The sequence below is a fragment of the Panthera pardus genome, unplaced genomic scaffold, assembly GCF_024362965.1.
Source record: "Panthera pardus isolate Hobbes unplaced genomic scaffold, ASM2436296v1 HiC_scaffold_17, whole genome shotgun sequence".
Classification (NCBI taxonomy): domain Eukaryota; kingdom Metazoa; phylum Chordata; class Mammalia; order Carnivora; family Felidae; genus Panthera; species Panthera pardus.
In genome coordinates, this window is record NW_026526732.1 from 53,186,787 (window position 1) to 53,203,169 (window position 16,383).

Consider the following 16,383-nt stretch of genomic DNA (forward strand, 5'->3'; position numbering starts at 1 on the left):
TATAGTATACAACTAAAATGTTAAGACAATGATATAAAAACCAACTGGTCAACGGAAACCAGTACATACAAGAATTTAACATAAATACTTCCACTGGATTCAACAAACGATGCATTTGTTGTTCATTCAGTGTTAGAAAAATTTTAGGAAAAAAATCCAATTAAACCTTTATCTCATTCCATATATCAATACAAATTTCAGGTATGTTACAGAGTCAATTTTTTAAAAAACTTTAAAAATTATTTTAAAAATCTGAATAATTAAAACAATCATAGAAATGGTAAGATGTTTTATGTTTAGAACTATGGTAAAAATAAAAGATACAAAGGCTACATTAAAATTCAACTATACCATATAAAAATTATGCACAAAACCAAAAGGCAAAAGAACGCAGAAAAAAAAAATATGCAATGAAGGACAAAGGGGAATATCATTGATACAGAAAAAGCTTTTATAAATCAGAAGAAAAATACTAGCATCATAACAGAAGAATGTCAAGTGGTTATAAACCATCAATTTAGAGAAAAATGTAGCTAATAAACAATAAACCTTAACAATAATGAAAGAAAACCAGTTGTATCCAGATACCAAAGTAACCTTTGGAGTTTGAACTCAGTTCAAATTCTGATCTCCAACTTACCATTTTTCTGACTTTTAGAAAAACTTTTAAACTTTTCTGGGTCTCAATTTCCTTCTCTACATAATTAGGATGGTAGTATCTCATAGGGATGCTATAGACAAAATATGATAATGTATATAAAGCACTTAGAATTTATGTCTGCAAGTATGCACTTTCTGTGAGCAAAATATGTATTTGATAAATGGTAGCCATATTTATTTTAAAAGAAAACATATTTCAGATGAAGTACAATGGAATGGAACAGAATTAAATCTAGTAGGAAACAGAGTGTGTCTCATGTGGTAAAGGTAAACAAACATTTATTTTAAAAGAAAACAAGGAAATATCATTTTTTACATTTCAAAGCTCTTTTAAAGGCAAGAAAATAGGTAAAAGGCCTAGAATCGACAAAAGATTTTTGAAGAACAATAAGATGAAGAAACTTGTCCTGTCAGTTATCAAGACTTACCATGAAACTAAAATAATTAAGTCAGTGAAACAGTCAGGAGCGATTAACAGACTAAAAGAACACAGCTCAGAAACAGACCAAACCCTGTATAATAACTTGATATATGACAAAAAGGGAACTTCTTATCAGTGGAGAATAGTTAGGCTATTCATAATTGGTGAGAGAAAAACTGATTCTCGAAATTTAAAAACAACTGGATCCTTATTTCAAAACTGTATCAAAAGTTAAATCCTATGTGTTAAAAACCAAAATGTACATAGAAATATGTCTGGGAGAGCATATAGGAGAATGTCTTTAACAACTTTGGGCTTTGAAGGCTTTTGAAAACATGACATAAAACCCCTAACTGTAAGTTAGAAGACTGATTATTTTAACATAAAAAATATACATCACAAGATGCCATTACAAAGGTAAAAAGAAAAGCCATAGCCTGAGAGAGGGTACCTACATGCACATAGCTAATAAATTATTAACAAAATAAGATATAAAGCCCCCACAAATTAAATCTTTAAAGATAACATACCAGTAAGAAAGGGACAAAAGTTATTCATTGGACTACTATGCAGCAGTAAAAAAGAATGAATGAAACAGCAACATGTACCCTCGTGGACAAATCTTAAAAACATGTTGAAGAAAAAAAGGGAGATGCAAAGAATATGTTCAGTATGTTATCAGACATGTAAAAAAATATTATACATTGTTTAGAGATATATTCATATGCATCAAAAGTATAAAGACAAGTATGAGATAATAAATACCAAACTCAGGATGGTAGTTAAGTGGGTGAGGATGCAAAAAGACAGGTGATTACAGAGGGGTATACAGGTATTTGTTATATGATTTAGTAAATCTTTTTATATAACTGAAAGACTTTATTTTTTAAAATGTTAGAAGTTAGCAATTTGAATAAAGACCACTCTTGCTCCTGTGCAAATCTGAGAATGGCCAACTTATATTGAATTTTTAGCTGTGATTCTAAGCCCTGTACATGCAGTATCTCATCTAATCCTTGTAACAATCCTATGAGGTAAGGATTATTGTTGTTGTTGTTGTTATTATTACTATTTTTTTATAAATAAAGAAATAGAGGCACTAAGAAGAAATAAAGAAATAGAGGTCACCTAAGTTCATACAACTTCTAAGTGGAGGAGCCAGGATTTAAACCTAGCCAGTTCAATTCCAAAGCCTGGGTTCTTAATCACTATGTTAAACAGCCTATAGTTTGGGGATATTTGCAGTTAGCCAGGTAAGAGATGATGCTATGTTTGGATTAGGGTGGTGAAAATGGAGATGAAGAGAGTGTATACAAGCAAGATGTATCCTGAAGACACAAGTGATGAACTGGATTAAGAGGAGAAGAAAAGGGAGAAATCAAGGTTTCTAGCTTAAATAACTGGATAGATGATAGTGCCATTTATTAAAAAGAAAACAAAGATAATGGCTAATACTCATATAGTACCGATATGTGTCAAACACTATTCTAACTGTGAGACATCCAAGTTAAGATAAGAAATAGGTAGTTTGATAGAAGAGTCTAAAGCTTGGAGGAGAGTTCTAGTACAGAAATATAAACAATGAAATTGTCAGCATATGGATGGTATATAAAACCATAGAATAGAAGTCACCTAAAGGAAGAGTCTGAATACAAAAGATTTCAGATAAGGAAAACAAAAGAAAGAGAAACCTATGAAGGAAAAGAACCAGAAAACTATGATGTCAAAACAAAGAGAGGACCTTCTGATCCACCATCTGTGGTGGAGCCACTGCCAAGAGGCTGATTTTCGTGAAAACTCTTATGGGGAAGACCATCACTCTTGAGGTTGAACCTTCAAATACAATAGAAAATGTGAAGACCAAGATTCAGGATAAGGAACTCTTCCTGATCAGCAGAGACCGATCTTTGCTGGCAAGCAACTGGAAGATGGATGTACTTTGACTACAACATTCAAAAGGAGTCCACTCCCCATCTTGTGTTGGGACTCTGTGGTGGTGCTAAGAAGAGGAAGAAGTCTCTTACACCATGCCCAAGAAGAATAAGCATAAGAGAAAGGTTAAACTGGCCATCCTGAAATACTATAAGGTGGATGAGAATGGCAAAATCAGTCACCTTTGTCGGGAATGCCCTTCAGATGAATGTGATGCTGGAGTTTTAATGACTAGACACTTTTATGACTAGTCACTTTTGACAGACATTATTGTGGCAAATGTTGTTACACTGTTGCTTCAACAAACCAGAAGACAAGTAATTGTTTTTTTGTTTTATTTTACTTTAATGTTTATTTTTGAGAGAGAGAGAGAGAGAGAGAGAGAGAGAGAGAGAGAGAGAGAGTGTGAGCGAGGGAGGAGCAGATAGAGATGGAGACACAGAATCCAAAGCAGGCTCAGGCTCCGGGCTGTCAGCACACAGCCTGACACAGGGCTTGAACTCACAGACCACAAGATCACAACCTGAGCCAAAGTCGGATGCTTAACTGACTGAACCACCCAGTTACCCCTGGAAGACAAGTAATTGTATATGGGTTAATAAAAGACATGAACTAACAACAACAACAACAACGACAACAACAACAACAAAGAAGAGATTGTTTCAAGAAGGAGAAAGTAGTTTGGATTAAAAAAAAAAGTCAATTGATTTTGAAGAGGAAGAGACCACTGATGGTATAATGTAAGAACTAAAGATCGTTCCAAGGGCCCCATACTAAAAGGGCAACTAGAGGAAGATAAATGAGCAAAAGACATACAAATTCGATTCAAATTACGATGTCTTTTTGAAGAGAACTTCAATTACCTGACTTAAAATCACAGAGCACTCATAAAGTGCGTCCTATCATTCATCCTGAGTTAACCTGCCATAAGTCACAGTGCAAACAAACAACTATACAGAGCATGCAAACCACTTGCACAGAATCAATAATTTTCATTCTTGAAAACTTCTATGGCAGGTAAGAAAACCATATACAATTTCATTGACTGTACCCCCCAAATTCATATGTTAAATCTCTAACCTTCAGTATTTTAGAATGTGACTATATTTAGAGTAGGGCATTTAAAAAGGTGACTCAGTTAAAATAAAACCGTTAGGATGGGTTCTAATCCAATTTAACCGGTGTCCTTATAAAAAGAGGAAATTTAGATACACAAATAGATGTATCAGGGATGTGTGCACACAGAGGAAAGACCAAGTGAAGGCATGTGGGAAGACAACCATCTGCAAGTCAAGGAAAGAGGCCTCAGAAGAAACCAAATCTGCTGACATCTTGATCTTGGACTTGTGGCATCCAGAACTGTGAGAAATAAATTTCTTTATTTAAGCCACCCAGCCTGTGGTATTTGTCTTGAAAGCTCTATTAAAGCTAATACACTGACTGCAACTCATAATTTTGTTGCAGAGTGAAACATTAAGAATAGTGACAAGGACATAATAACAGAAGCCTAAGGTTTATGCAATTTAGAGGATGTAATAAAGTTATTCGCAATTTAGAGTTTCCTGCTTGATAAGATGTGAAACAATTATGTAATTCTGCCTTGATTTATTTTCCTCTATAACTGACCTTTAGTAACTTCTTAACCTTAATAAATTGAATGGGAAGTTATTAATGGACTATCCTGTATGCAATAATTTAAAATAATTAAAAATTTCCCAGCATAATCAAATGGGAGAATAAAACTAAAATTATGCTTTTGACCCATATTTAATTTATATGTAATTTTATTAGTTTTTGACCCAAATATTAGCATTTTTACCTAATATACTGTAAAATATTCCCTTAATAGTTTCTATTAAAAGTGCAAGAATACTGCTATAGACTTAAGAATTAAAGTGTCATTCAAAAATTATAGCGTTGTAAAATTTAAAAAAATATGAGACATTTGCGTTGCAGGGATATTCAAAATAACTAATCTGAAGGTTAAGTTACAATCAATTTCAGAACACAGTGAAATAGAGTCTGTTATTTAAAAAAACATTATCTTGTATTTTCCTCTGAAAAGTATTAAGAGGTAACAAAGGCTATTTCAGTTTTTTAGTTTTCTGAAAACAGTAGTGACTATATTCAAAATGTTTGAGAATATATGGAGAAGTCCATGGTACTATAAGTCTGTATAAGTCATAAATATTTGGGAGTTCTAGAATTGATAGGAAAATTTCACATATCCATTTAAAACTTATATCAGCTGCAATCTTCTCATTTTATAGATGTATGAGCCAAAGTCCAGAGACACTAATTAATTTGCTTAAAGTTACACAGCTCAAGTTTCCTGCACTCAAAAATCCATGACACTAGAGAAAAATATTCTCTCTTAAGAACTCTGATTTACATTTATTAAACAAAGACTACCCTAATGGAGAGTCATCAGGAAAACGCCTCCTGAAGAGAAATGGGAAGTAAGAAACACTGAATCAAACATAAAAGTATGTAATCTTAGTAAAGTCTAAAAGCATCTTAGAGGCTATCTATTCTAACCCTTTCTTTCAATACAAACTTATTCTCACACTATTTTTAACAGGTCATTTAAGCTCGACTGTATGTCTCCAGAGAAACAGAGCTCACTATCTTCCTGTTGAATTCAAAGCTGCTTTCTCTGATTTTTATGGATAAGGCAGATTTTAAGAGAAAAAAGTAGAGCTTCTATATTTATTGATGTAGATGTTGCATTGAATATTTACTGTGATAACTATTATATATTGAATTCATCTAACAAAAACTTACTGCAGAATTTAGAATCATTTTCAAACTTCAAATTTCATCATTTACTAGATCTGAAAGGCCTGTAAAAGAGCAATCCCATCCCCTGTTTGAGGGCAAATTTGATAAATCAAATGGAGATGACTCAATCATATAACTGATCATTCATTTCTGATTAATTCTCAGTAGACTTGACTGGATCCAGATTAGCACAACTGAATACTAACCTAGGAGATAACTTTAGCATACTTTGGTCACCAAAACCAGCAGATTTCTCCCTTCTAAATACCTTAAACTCTACTTTAATAGAGTTTTTTAAAAAATAATTTACTACATATATAATACATATATGTATAGTTAAAGGAATTATAATAAAAAAAATTTCTGTGTATCCACACCTAGATTAAGAAATAGTGCTACAGTGCTATGGAAGCCCTCTGTGTGTCTTCTCTAATTCTTGCTTTGAATTTTGTGTTACTCATTCTAATACCTGTTAAGTTTTATCATATTTGTATGTATCCTTAATATACAATATATTGTTTGGTGTTGATGGTTTTTAAACTTTACATAAATGATATCACACTTTTTCCATTCAAAGAATCTTGCTGTTTATGTTGGAACATGAAGCTGTATGGCATTCATTTTTCCCTGCTGTATAGTATTCTACCATGTAACAGATCTTAGAAGGCATTAATTCCAATCACTCCCCTCCAAATACTATGATTCTGAAATTTTTAGCTCTATTTTTATTTTAACCACACAAAATAGACAATATTATTTTGATTTATAAAGTCAGTGTTTGCTATGTTCACCTATAAGTTTTCTTTGCTCACTGTGGTAGACATTATGATGAACTACCTGGATTCCCTTTCAGGAATGTGAACTTTTTCCACAGCTGCTGGGAATCCTGCCAGAAAGTGGCTCTTGGCTATTGGCCCTCTTTGGGGTTGCTTTGTCTAAAGAATACTGTCTCACCTAAGGTCAAGGCTCCTTCCAGGAGCAGCCCACATCCAATGAGGGCTGCTCATCCAAAAAGGCCTGACCCTCTTGTCCTAACTCAAGTGAACTCTGAAGGATCACCCCATCTCCAGAGCTTCCTGTAGTATCAGTGAAACCTTTGTTGGGTCTTCAATGAAGCTTGACTTCTCTGCCTAAAAGAGCTTCCTTCCTCTCCCTACCACATGTGTTCATCCCAAGAATACGTTCTAAAGGTATATGCTTAGAACTTTAACTATGGGGATACTTCAAAGCCAGTATTTAAAGCACTTTTCTTCAGAGAAGATTTCCATCTTAGGGCACCCAAACCCAAGGCACCATTAAACTGAACTTTTATATTGAGATTTGTTTTTGCCAGTGTGAATTCCAACTCCAAACCCACATCGGAGTAGAACTGTGATGAGGAGAGATTCTTTTTGTCCACTCCATTCACAGCCAAGGATGAAACAAACAGTGTCATTCTGTTTTGTTTTTGTTTTAAGTAGGCTTCACGCCCAGTGCGGAGACCAATGCAGGGCTTGAACTCACACAACCCTGAGATCAAGAGTTGAGCAGAGATCAAGGGTCGGATGTTTAACCGACTGAGCTACCCAGGTCCCCCAATGGTGTCATTCTGAAAGGCGGTTATTTTCCCGTCATTAACAAAGTTTTATCCTTTGGGGATCCCAGCTTTACACTGCAGTGTCCAGACTTACCTCTGAGCATGCCCATAAGAACTTATCTCCTGCCCCATGCAAGCAGAAACACCTCCTTAATGCCCAGGTGTTGGGCCATGAGGGATCAGAAGGTGACCTCAAGGATAAAATGGGTTCTAGAGCTCCTTTATCCCCATGGAACTGGGCTTGCTCATTGCATACAGCCTCATATTTTCCACTTACTTTGCTTCCAACTCACCCATATATATATGTTTTAACCTATAAATGTTTTAACATTTTATACATCATTTCCGTGTTCTTTACCAGAGGTTTCTCTGAACATCATATCTGCCATATTGCTTGAAACTGTAACAGCTTTAGACCTACTTAAGAGATGCTAAATGTTTTAGACAAACACAGAATGAGACTTATGCTTTAAAAAGGAAAAAGAGTTTATAACTTTCCATTCAGCTAAAGTTCTCAAAGCTACTCCATACTGCAAAGTTTTTCTTCAATAGCAGAAGGTGACTATTATTTGGCTGCTCATTAATGAAATAGAGTTCACTAAGAGGATTCAGACAGTAGAGTTCCTGGTAAACAATCTGTAAACTGAGAATAAGAAAAGCACACTATAGGGGCATCTGGCTGGCTTAGTTGATACAGCATGCAACTCTGGATCTCGGGGTTATGAGTTCAAGCCCCATGTTGTGTATAGAGATTTCTTAAAAATGAAATCTTAAAAAAAAAAGTACACTATATATCTAAATTTTAAAAATATGTAATGACTTTATAGGAATACTATAATTATTATATTCTAAAATTTCAGAAGCAGTTTAATCATTATACTTCAATGATTATCATGTATAATATATATATTTAATAGTAGCAGCAAATCTTACATTTAATATATTGACCACTTGACATTCCAATTGATCTATTTAACACAATTCATAATTAACTTTAAATTAAATAGCCCTTATTGGATTTGAAAAATCATTTTTTGAATGGATAAAGATGTGGTATATACATACAATGGAATATTACTCAGCCATCAAAAGGAACGAAACTTTGCCATCTGCAACAACATGGATGGAGCTAGAGTGTATCATGCTAAGCAAAATAGTCTGTCAGAAAAAGACAAATACCATATGATTTCACTTATATGTGGAATTTAAGAAACAAAACAGATGAATATATGGGAAGGTGGGGAAAAAAAGAAAGAAAGAGGGAAATAAACCATAAGAGATTCTTTACAATAGAGAACAAACTGAGAATTAAGGGAGGGGGGTGGATGGGGGATGTCCTAAATGGGTGATGGGTATTAAGGAGGGCACTTGTGTTGAGCACTGGGTGTTATATGTAATGAATCACTAAATTCTACTGCTGAAAACAATATTACACTATATGTTAACTAACTAGAATTTAAATAAAAATTTGAAAAGAAAACATCATTTTTCAGCCATCATAGTAAAGACTGATTTAGGCAAGAAGCATTAATGCTAAATTCAAGGGTAGAAATTTTGATGAGAACTAGAATATCTGCATGGTCTTAAGTGTCTCTTCCACAGATTGCTTATAAGATGCAAGAAAAAAAAGTAGTAACTATATAATAAAGAAACAGAACACTTTGAGTGATTAAAATTAACATAACCCCTAAGAGGTTAAGGGGGACATTGTGCCTCTGAATGTGAAACTCTGAAAAAGACATGTCACTTAAGCAGTATTCTGGCCAGGAATGTATAACCTGAATCTCAACATAACAAAACATCATCAAAGCTCCAAAGGAAAAACATTCTATTTTTTATAAAAGGGGAAACTGTTTTCTTTAAAAAAGAAATATGTCTTTAATATCTTAAAAGATAATCACACTTTTGGATACATCCAAAAGAATTGAAAGCAGGGTCTCTTGAAAACGTATCTGTACAACCATGCTCATACCGGCATCATTCACAATAGTCAAAAGGTAGAAGCTACCCAAATACCCATCAATGGCTAAACAAAATGTATACACATACAATGGAATATAATTTGGTCTTAAAAAAAGAAATTTTGACATATATGAAAACATGGATAAACATTGAGGACAGATGTTAAATGAAAAAAGCCAGCTACAAAAAGACAAATAATGTATGATTCCCTTCTAAAAGGTGTCTAGAGTAGTCAAACTCATAGAATCAGAAAGTAGAATGGTGGCTGAGGAGAGGTGTATAAAGGGAGTTAGAGTTTCAGTTTTCCCAGATGAAAAAGTTCTGTAGATTGGTTACATAACAATGTGTGGTAGGGGAGACAAGTTAAAAACAACATATGACTCAATGGGATCACTTCCGTAACAAAAGCATACACAGAGTGTCATGGGAATACAAGAGAGAGATCATCTAACTCTTCCTGATTGGTGGAAAAATAAGTAAAGCCAGAAATAATTTAAACTTCCAAACAGTTTTGAAAGAGGAGTTTAGGTAAATATGCCAGAGTGGACATACACACTGACTTTTGCTCCCTCTTGGAAACACACTAAAATAATATTAAAATGCTTTTTTAAAAAAGATATAAACTGCAAGGACAATAACAAAATTTTGGAAAAATAGAAAACAGATGTACTAATAGTAACAGATTTAGCTAATGCAAAAGAGGCAGTCTCCTAACCCAAGTAAGAAAAGTGATTTTTTAAGTTTACCCTGCAGAACCTCCAAATGGCTCAGAAATCAGCTGTACTTCTCTAAGAGTTAAGATACAGCCAAACACTAGGAAACAGGATGAAAGTTTAGTTTAGAAGTAAATTATATGCCCAAACTCCCTTCACCTCTTTATGGAGCCAGAAGACTCCTTTACCCCCATTTGGGAGACTGATTTTTTTTTTTTTTTAATTCTATGAAGAGAGAATTACAGAGTATATCTGGATTGAGGGACACTCAGCACAGGTGACGGTAGGGTAGACTCAAAGCAGGAACATTCAGCTCTGAGAATACTGATACTCTATATACTTAAGTGGAGAGGGGATGGTCCTTAGGGACAGAATATGACTAGCTCAAGTTAACAAAGATACTAAAGACGATAAAATAAATGGATTGGATGGATTTAGAGTTTCCAATCAGTTTTTTAGTGCCTGACTCTGAGGTAGAAGTTGTTTGTTTAATCAAGGCTTAGCAGACATTGAGGAAGAATGTGAAAGAGACCAAAACAAGCAAACAGTGGCTTAACAGGAATACAAAATTTGGATATACTGACTTAGTAGAGATAGAATGTAAAATAATTGACGGACATGATAGACCCTAGTGAATCTGGCTGGAGCAAAGTAAATAAATGTTGGCAGTAACAGATGGCTAAAAAGGTATGCAAGGGCCAAACCACAAAAGATTTTTTACATCACACTAGAGTTTATCTTTTGTAGGATCAGGCAACGTGGAGCCAATGAAATATATAAAGGAAAATAACATGATCATGTTTGCATTCTCACAAGGTTATTCGGATAGCTCTGAGATAGACATACTGGAGGGGGAAGAATTATTGGCAGGGGCACAAATTAAGAGGTTGATGAAGTAATTAAGACAAGGAAAAATATAGGCCTGAATTAAGACTGGTGTAGATGAGATAAACATGAAAGATACTTAGGAGATACAATCGAGGGGCACCTGGGTGGTTCAGTAAGTTATCATAACAAGTGCCCTCCTCAATACCCATCACCCATCTAGCCCATCCCTCCGCCCAACACCCCACCAGCAACCCTCAGTTTGTTCTCTATGTTTATGAGTCTCTTATAGTTTGTCTCCCTCCTTGTTTTTATCTTATTTTTGATTCCCTTCCCTTATGTTCATCTGTTTGGTTTCTTAAATTCCACATATGTACGAAACCACATGGTATTTGTCTTTCTCTGACTTATTGTGCTTAGCATAATACACTCTAGCTTCATCTACGTCATAGCAAATGGCAAGATTTCACTCTTTTTGATAGCTAAATAGTATTCTATTATATATACATACCACAATGTCTTTATCCATTCATCAGCTGATGGACATCTGGGATCTTTCCATAGTTTGGCTATTGTTGATTAATGCTGCTATAAACATTGGGGTGCATGTGCCCCTTCAAATCTTTATTTTTGTATCCTCTGGGTAAATACCTAGTAGTGCAATTGCTGGATCATAGGGCAGTTCTATTTTTAGTTTTTTGAGGACCCTCCATACTGTTCCCCAGAGTGGCTGCACCAGTGTGCATTCTCACCAACAGGATAAGAGGGTTCCCCTTTCTCCATATCCTAGCCATCATCTGTTGTTTCCTGTGTTCTTAATTTTAGCTATTCTAACAGGTGTGAGGTGGTATCTCATCAGGGTTTTGATTTGTATATCCCTGATGATGAGCGATGTTGAGCATCTTTTCATGTGCCTGTTAGCCTTCTATATGTCTCCTTTGGAAAAGTGTCTGTTCAGGTCTCCTGCCCATTTATTAACTGGGCTATTTGTTTCTTGGGTGTTGAGATTGACAAATTCTTTATAGATTTTGGATATTAACCCTTTATCTGATATGTCATTTGCAAATATTTTCTCTCATTCCGTAAGTTACCTTTTAATTTTGTTGATTGTTTCCTTCACTGTGCAGAAGATTTTCATTTAGATGAAGTCTCAATAGTTCTCGTTCACTTTTGTTTCCCTTGCCTCTGGAGACATGTCTAGATGCTATGGCCAAGGTCAAAGAGGTTGCTTCCTGTGTTCTCTAAGATTTTGATGATTTCTTGTCTCCCATTTAGGTCTTTCATCCATTTTGAATTTATTTTTGTGTGTGGTGTAACACAGTGGCCCAGATTCATTCTTCTGCATGTAGCTGCCCAATTTTCCCAACACCATTTGTTGAAGATTAGTTGACCATACAGTTGTGGGTCCATTTCTCAGCTCTCTACTGTGTTCTATTGATGTATGTGTCTGTTTCTACGCCAGTACCATACTGTTTTGATGATTACAGCTTTGTAATACAGGCTTGAAGTCTGGAATCAAGATGCCTCCCACTTTGCTTTTTTTTTTTTCAACATTATTTTGGCTATTTAAGGTCTTCTCTGGTTCCATACAAACTTTAGAATTGTTTGTTCTAGCTCTGTGAATAATGCTGGTGGTATTTTCATAGGGATTGCACTGAATGTGTAGATTGCTTTGGGTAGTATAGACATTTTAATAATGTTTGTTTTTCCAACACATGAACATGGAATGTTTTTCCATTTCTTTGTGTCCTCTTCAATTTCTTTCATGAGTGTCCTATAGTTTTCAGAAACCAGATCTTTTACCTCGTTTGTTAGGCTTATTCATAGGTATCTCATGGTTTTTGGTGCAGTTGTAAATGGGATTGATTCCTTGATTTCTGTCTCTGCTGCTTTATTGTTGGTGTATAGAAATGCAACATTTCTGTGCATTGATTTTATATCCTGTGACGTTGCTGAATTCATATATCAGTTCTAGCAATTTTTAGGTGGAGTCTTTTGGGTTTTCTACATAGCATATCATGTCATCTGCAAAGAGTGAAATTTTGACTTCTTCCTTGCCAGTTTGGATGTCTTTTATTTCTTTATGTTGTCTGATTGCTGAGACTAAGACTTCTAGTACTATCTTAAATAGTAATGGTGGGAGTGGACTTCCCTGTCTTGTTCCTGACCATAGAGGAAAAGCTCTCAGTTTTTCCCCATTGAGGATGATATTAGCTGTGGGTCTTTCATATGTGGCCTTTATGATCTTGAGGTATGTTCCTTCTATCCCTACTTTCTTGAGGGTTTTTATCAAGAAAGGATGCTGGATTTTGTCAAATGCTTTTTCTACATCTATTAAGAAGATCATATGGTTCTTATCCTTTCTTTTATTAATGTGGTGTAGCAAGTTGATTGATTTGTGAATATTGATCCACCCCTGCAGCGCAGGAATAAATCCCACTTGGTCATGGTGAATAATTCTTTTAATGTACTGTTGGATTTGATTTGCTAGTAACTTGTTGAGAATTTTTGCATCCATGTTCATCAGGGATATTGGCCTCTCATTCTCCTTCTTCAGTGGGGTCTTTGTCTGATTTTCGAATCAAGAATCAAGGTAAAGCTGGCCTTGTAGAGGGAATATGGAAGTTTACCTTCTGTTTCTATTTTTTGGAACAGTTTCAGAAGAATAGGCATTAACTCTTCTTTAAATGTCCAGAAGAATTCCCCCAGGAAGCCATCTAGTCCTGGACTCTCATTTGTTGGGAGGTTTTTGATTACTGATTCAATTTCTTTACTAGTTATAGGTCTGTTCACATTTTGTATTTCTTCCTGTTTCAGTTTTAGTAGTTTGTATGTTTCTAGGAATTTGTCCATTTCTTCCAGATTGCCCAGGTTATTTGCATATAATTTTTCATAATATTCTCTTATGATTATTTGTATTTCTGTGGTGTTGGTTGTGATCTCTCCTCTTTCATTCGTGATTTTATTTGGGTCCTTTCTTCAAAGAGTCACCTTTATTATTTCTTTTAGGGTTGGTTTAGTGGTTACAAACTCCTTTAGTTTTTGTTTGTCTGGGAAACTCTTTATCTTTCCTATTCTGAATGATAGCTTTGCTGGATTGAGTATTTTTTTGCTGCAGAATTTTCCAATTCAGCACATTGAATATATTATGCCACTCCCTTCTGTTTTGCCAAGTTTCTGTTGAGAGATCTGAAGCTAGCTTTATGGGCCTTGCCTTGTAAATTAGGGACTTCTTTTGTCTGCTACTTCTAGGACTTTTTTTCTTTATTGCTATATTTTGCAAATTTAATTACACTATGTCTTGCTGTTGCTCTGCTTTTATTGATTTTGATGGGAGTTTTTGTGTCTCATGGACCTGGATGTGTTTCCTTCCCCAGATTAGGGAAGTTTTCAGCTATTATTTCTTCAATTAAATTTTCTGCCCCCTTTTCTTTCTCTTGCCTCAGAACTCCTATACTACAAATGTTACCTTGTTTGATGGAGTCACTGAGTTCCCCAAGTCTATTCTCATGTTCCATAGCTCTTTTTGTCTTTTGTTCAGCTTCATTATTTTCCGTTATTTTATCTTCTACATCACTTATTCATTCCTCTGCTTCTTCCATCCTTGTGCTCACTGCATGAAGACCATTTTGAATCTCAGTTATTATATTTTTCATTTCTATTTTTTAACTCTGTGGTAAGGGCCTCCCTGAAGTTTTCCATTCTTTTCTCAGGCCCAGCAATATCCTTATGATTGTTAATTTAAATTCTTGATCAGGCATGTTACTTATATCTGTTTCACTTAGATCTCTGGCCCTGACCTTAACTTGTTTTTTCATTTGGGATGGATTCTTCTATCTCAGCATTTTGTCTAAATCTCCGTCTTCTTTGTATTAAAAAAGCCTGTTAATGTTTCCTGCTCCTGAGCATAATGGCTTTATGAAGAAAAAGGTCATATAGTGTCCAGGGCCTGGCCCTTCATAAGAAAATTCTGTGTGCACTTTGCTGCTGTTTTTGGCTGCTCTATCCTTCAGGCCAGTTGTCTGCATGGGCTCTCCTAGTCTACAGTGGGCTGTGTTTGGTCCTTGGCCAGAATGTGGAGTGTTTAACTAGATGTGTTCTGGTCTGCTTGTTAAATGAGACCTGATACTACTTCCACTAGAACTGAAGCACTGCATAACTCTCTGGTTGGGAGACATGATGTGGGCAGGGGTTTCTGCTGGTCTTCTGGGGAAGGTGACCACCATGAATGGACCAAGGCAAACTTGACCAACAAGAGTAGTACCAACAGAATGCAGGGATGTGAGACTTGGTATAAGCAGGCTAGGCATCCAATATTGTTGCTATGTTGTTTACTGTAGGTGGCTCTGTGTTTATGCTGAGGGGCAGGAGAGGCAAATCGTGCCAACCTGCTCCTTTGACCCTGGAGAGGGGTCTCCATGCCTGCTGCCCTCAGGGAAGTACTCCAAGAAGGGAGAATAATCTTCTTTCTATGTGTCCTAGGCATTAGTCAGATCACTGTTTCTGCCCCCAGGTTGTTTGCCTGCCTTCTCTCTTGGAGCAGCACAGTGCCCTCAGGGCTAAGCACACAGACCTTTGAAATTCCAGTCTTCAAGCCCTGCTGGTTACTTATGAAAATCATCCCTCTTGTTTTCTCAGCCAATGGCTTTGGGGAGGTGTTCTTGTACATTCCCCTCACACTAGTTATCTTAAATGAGTTTGAATAGGAGAAATATGATTACATGAGTATAACAATACTTAGGTTTTTTTTATGCCAGTCTTTTACTATAAATTAAAATATAGCATCTAATTTTTATGTGCACAGTTAATTCAACTCAATGCCATGCTATAAGAACTAATTGATTTCCAAGCAAACTCATCAATTGCTGAATTTAAAACATCTAGTGTCATGAAAATTTTATCTAATAATTAGAAAGTTAGATTTTTCCTTACTGAACTTGAATCGAGTAAGTTTAGAACCTAACAATGTCTAAGATTACTTAAATGATTAGACTTCATCAGCTTTACCTGTAGTTTACCTTGAATATTCAGTTCCTAAGAAAATGCTTCTGATTTAATATAAAGTGAATAAAGAAGAATATAAAATTGTATAATTATAGTCCAATTTTTAAAAGGAATAAAGAGAATCATATATAAAAGACTAGTAAGTGTATTAAAATGTTAATAGGTGAACAACAGGAGATTTTCATTTTCTAATTTCAACCTTCTTAAACATTCTTTACAATAAACACATATCAGTTTTCTAATAAGCAACAAATATCTTTACTAAAATAGTTTCCTCTTAACTAGATTTCTGCAGGGATAAACAGCTGAAGATATACAGTATCAATTATTTATACAAATATCTGTTGGGACACTTACATCTCCTTTTTAAGGGTCTTATGCCTCCTATATCAATATAAACTCAGGGAGGGCAATTATGTTAATTTCTTTTTTAAGTTTCTGCAGTCCAAACTGCTGTGTTCCGCAGAGGGGCATTGTATCCTCAGGGCCTAATAAAAAAATATTGTAAA

At 35.2% G+C, this 16,383-nt stretch overlaps 1 protein-coding gene and 1 pseudogene across 3 annotated transcripts in view; one reads left to right on the plus strand and one right to left on the minus strand.

Moving 5' to 3' along the window:
• Positions 1-16,383, minus strand: part of CEP57L1 (centrosomal protein 57 like 1) — a 72,190-nt gene that overhangs the window by 29,680 nt on the left and 26,127 nt on the right. The window lies entirely within an intron of this gene.
• On the plus strand, positions 2,830-3,334 carry LOC109263261 (ubiquitin-40S ribosomal protein S27a-like; annotated as a pseudogene).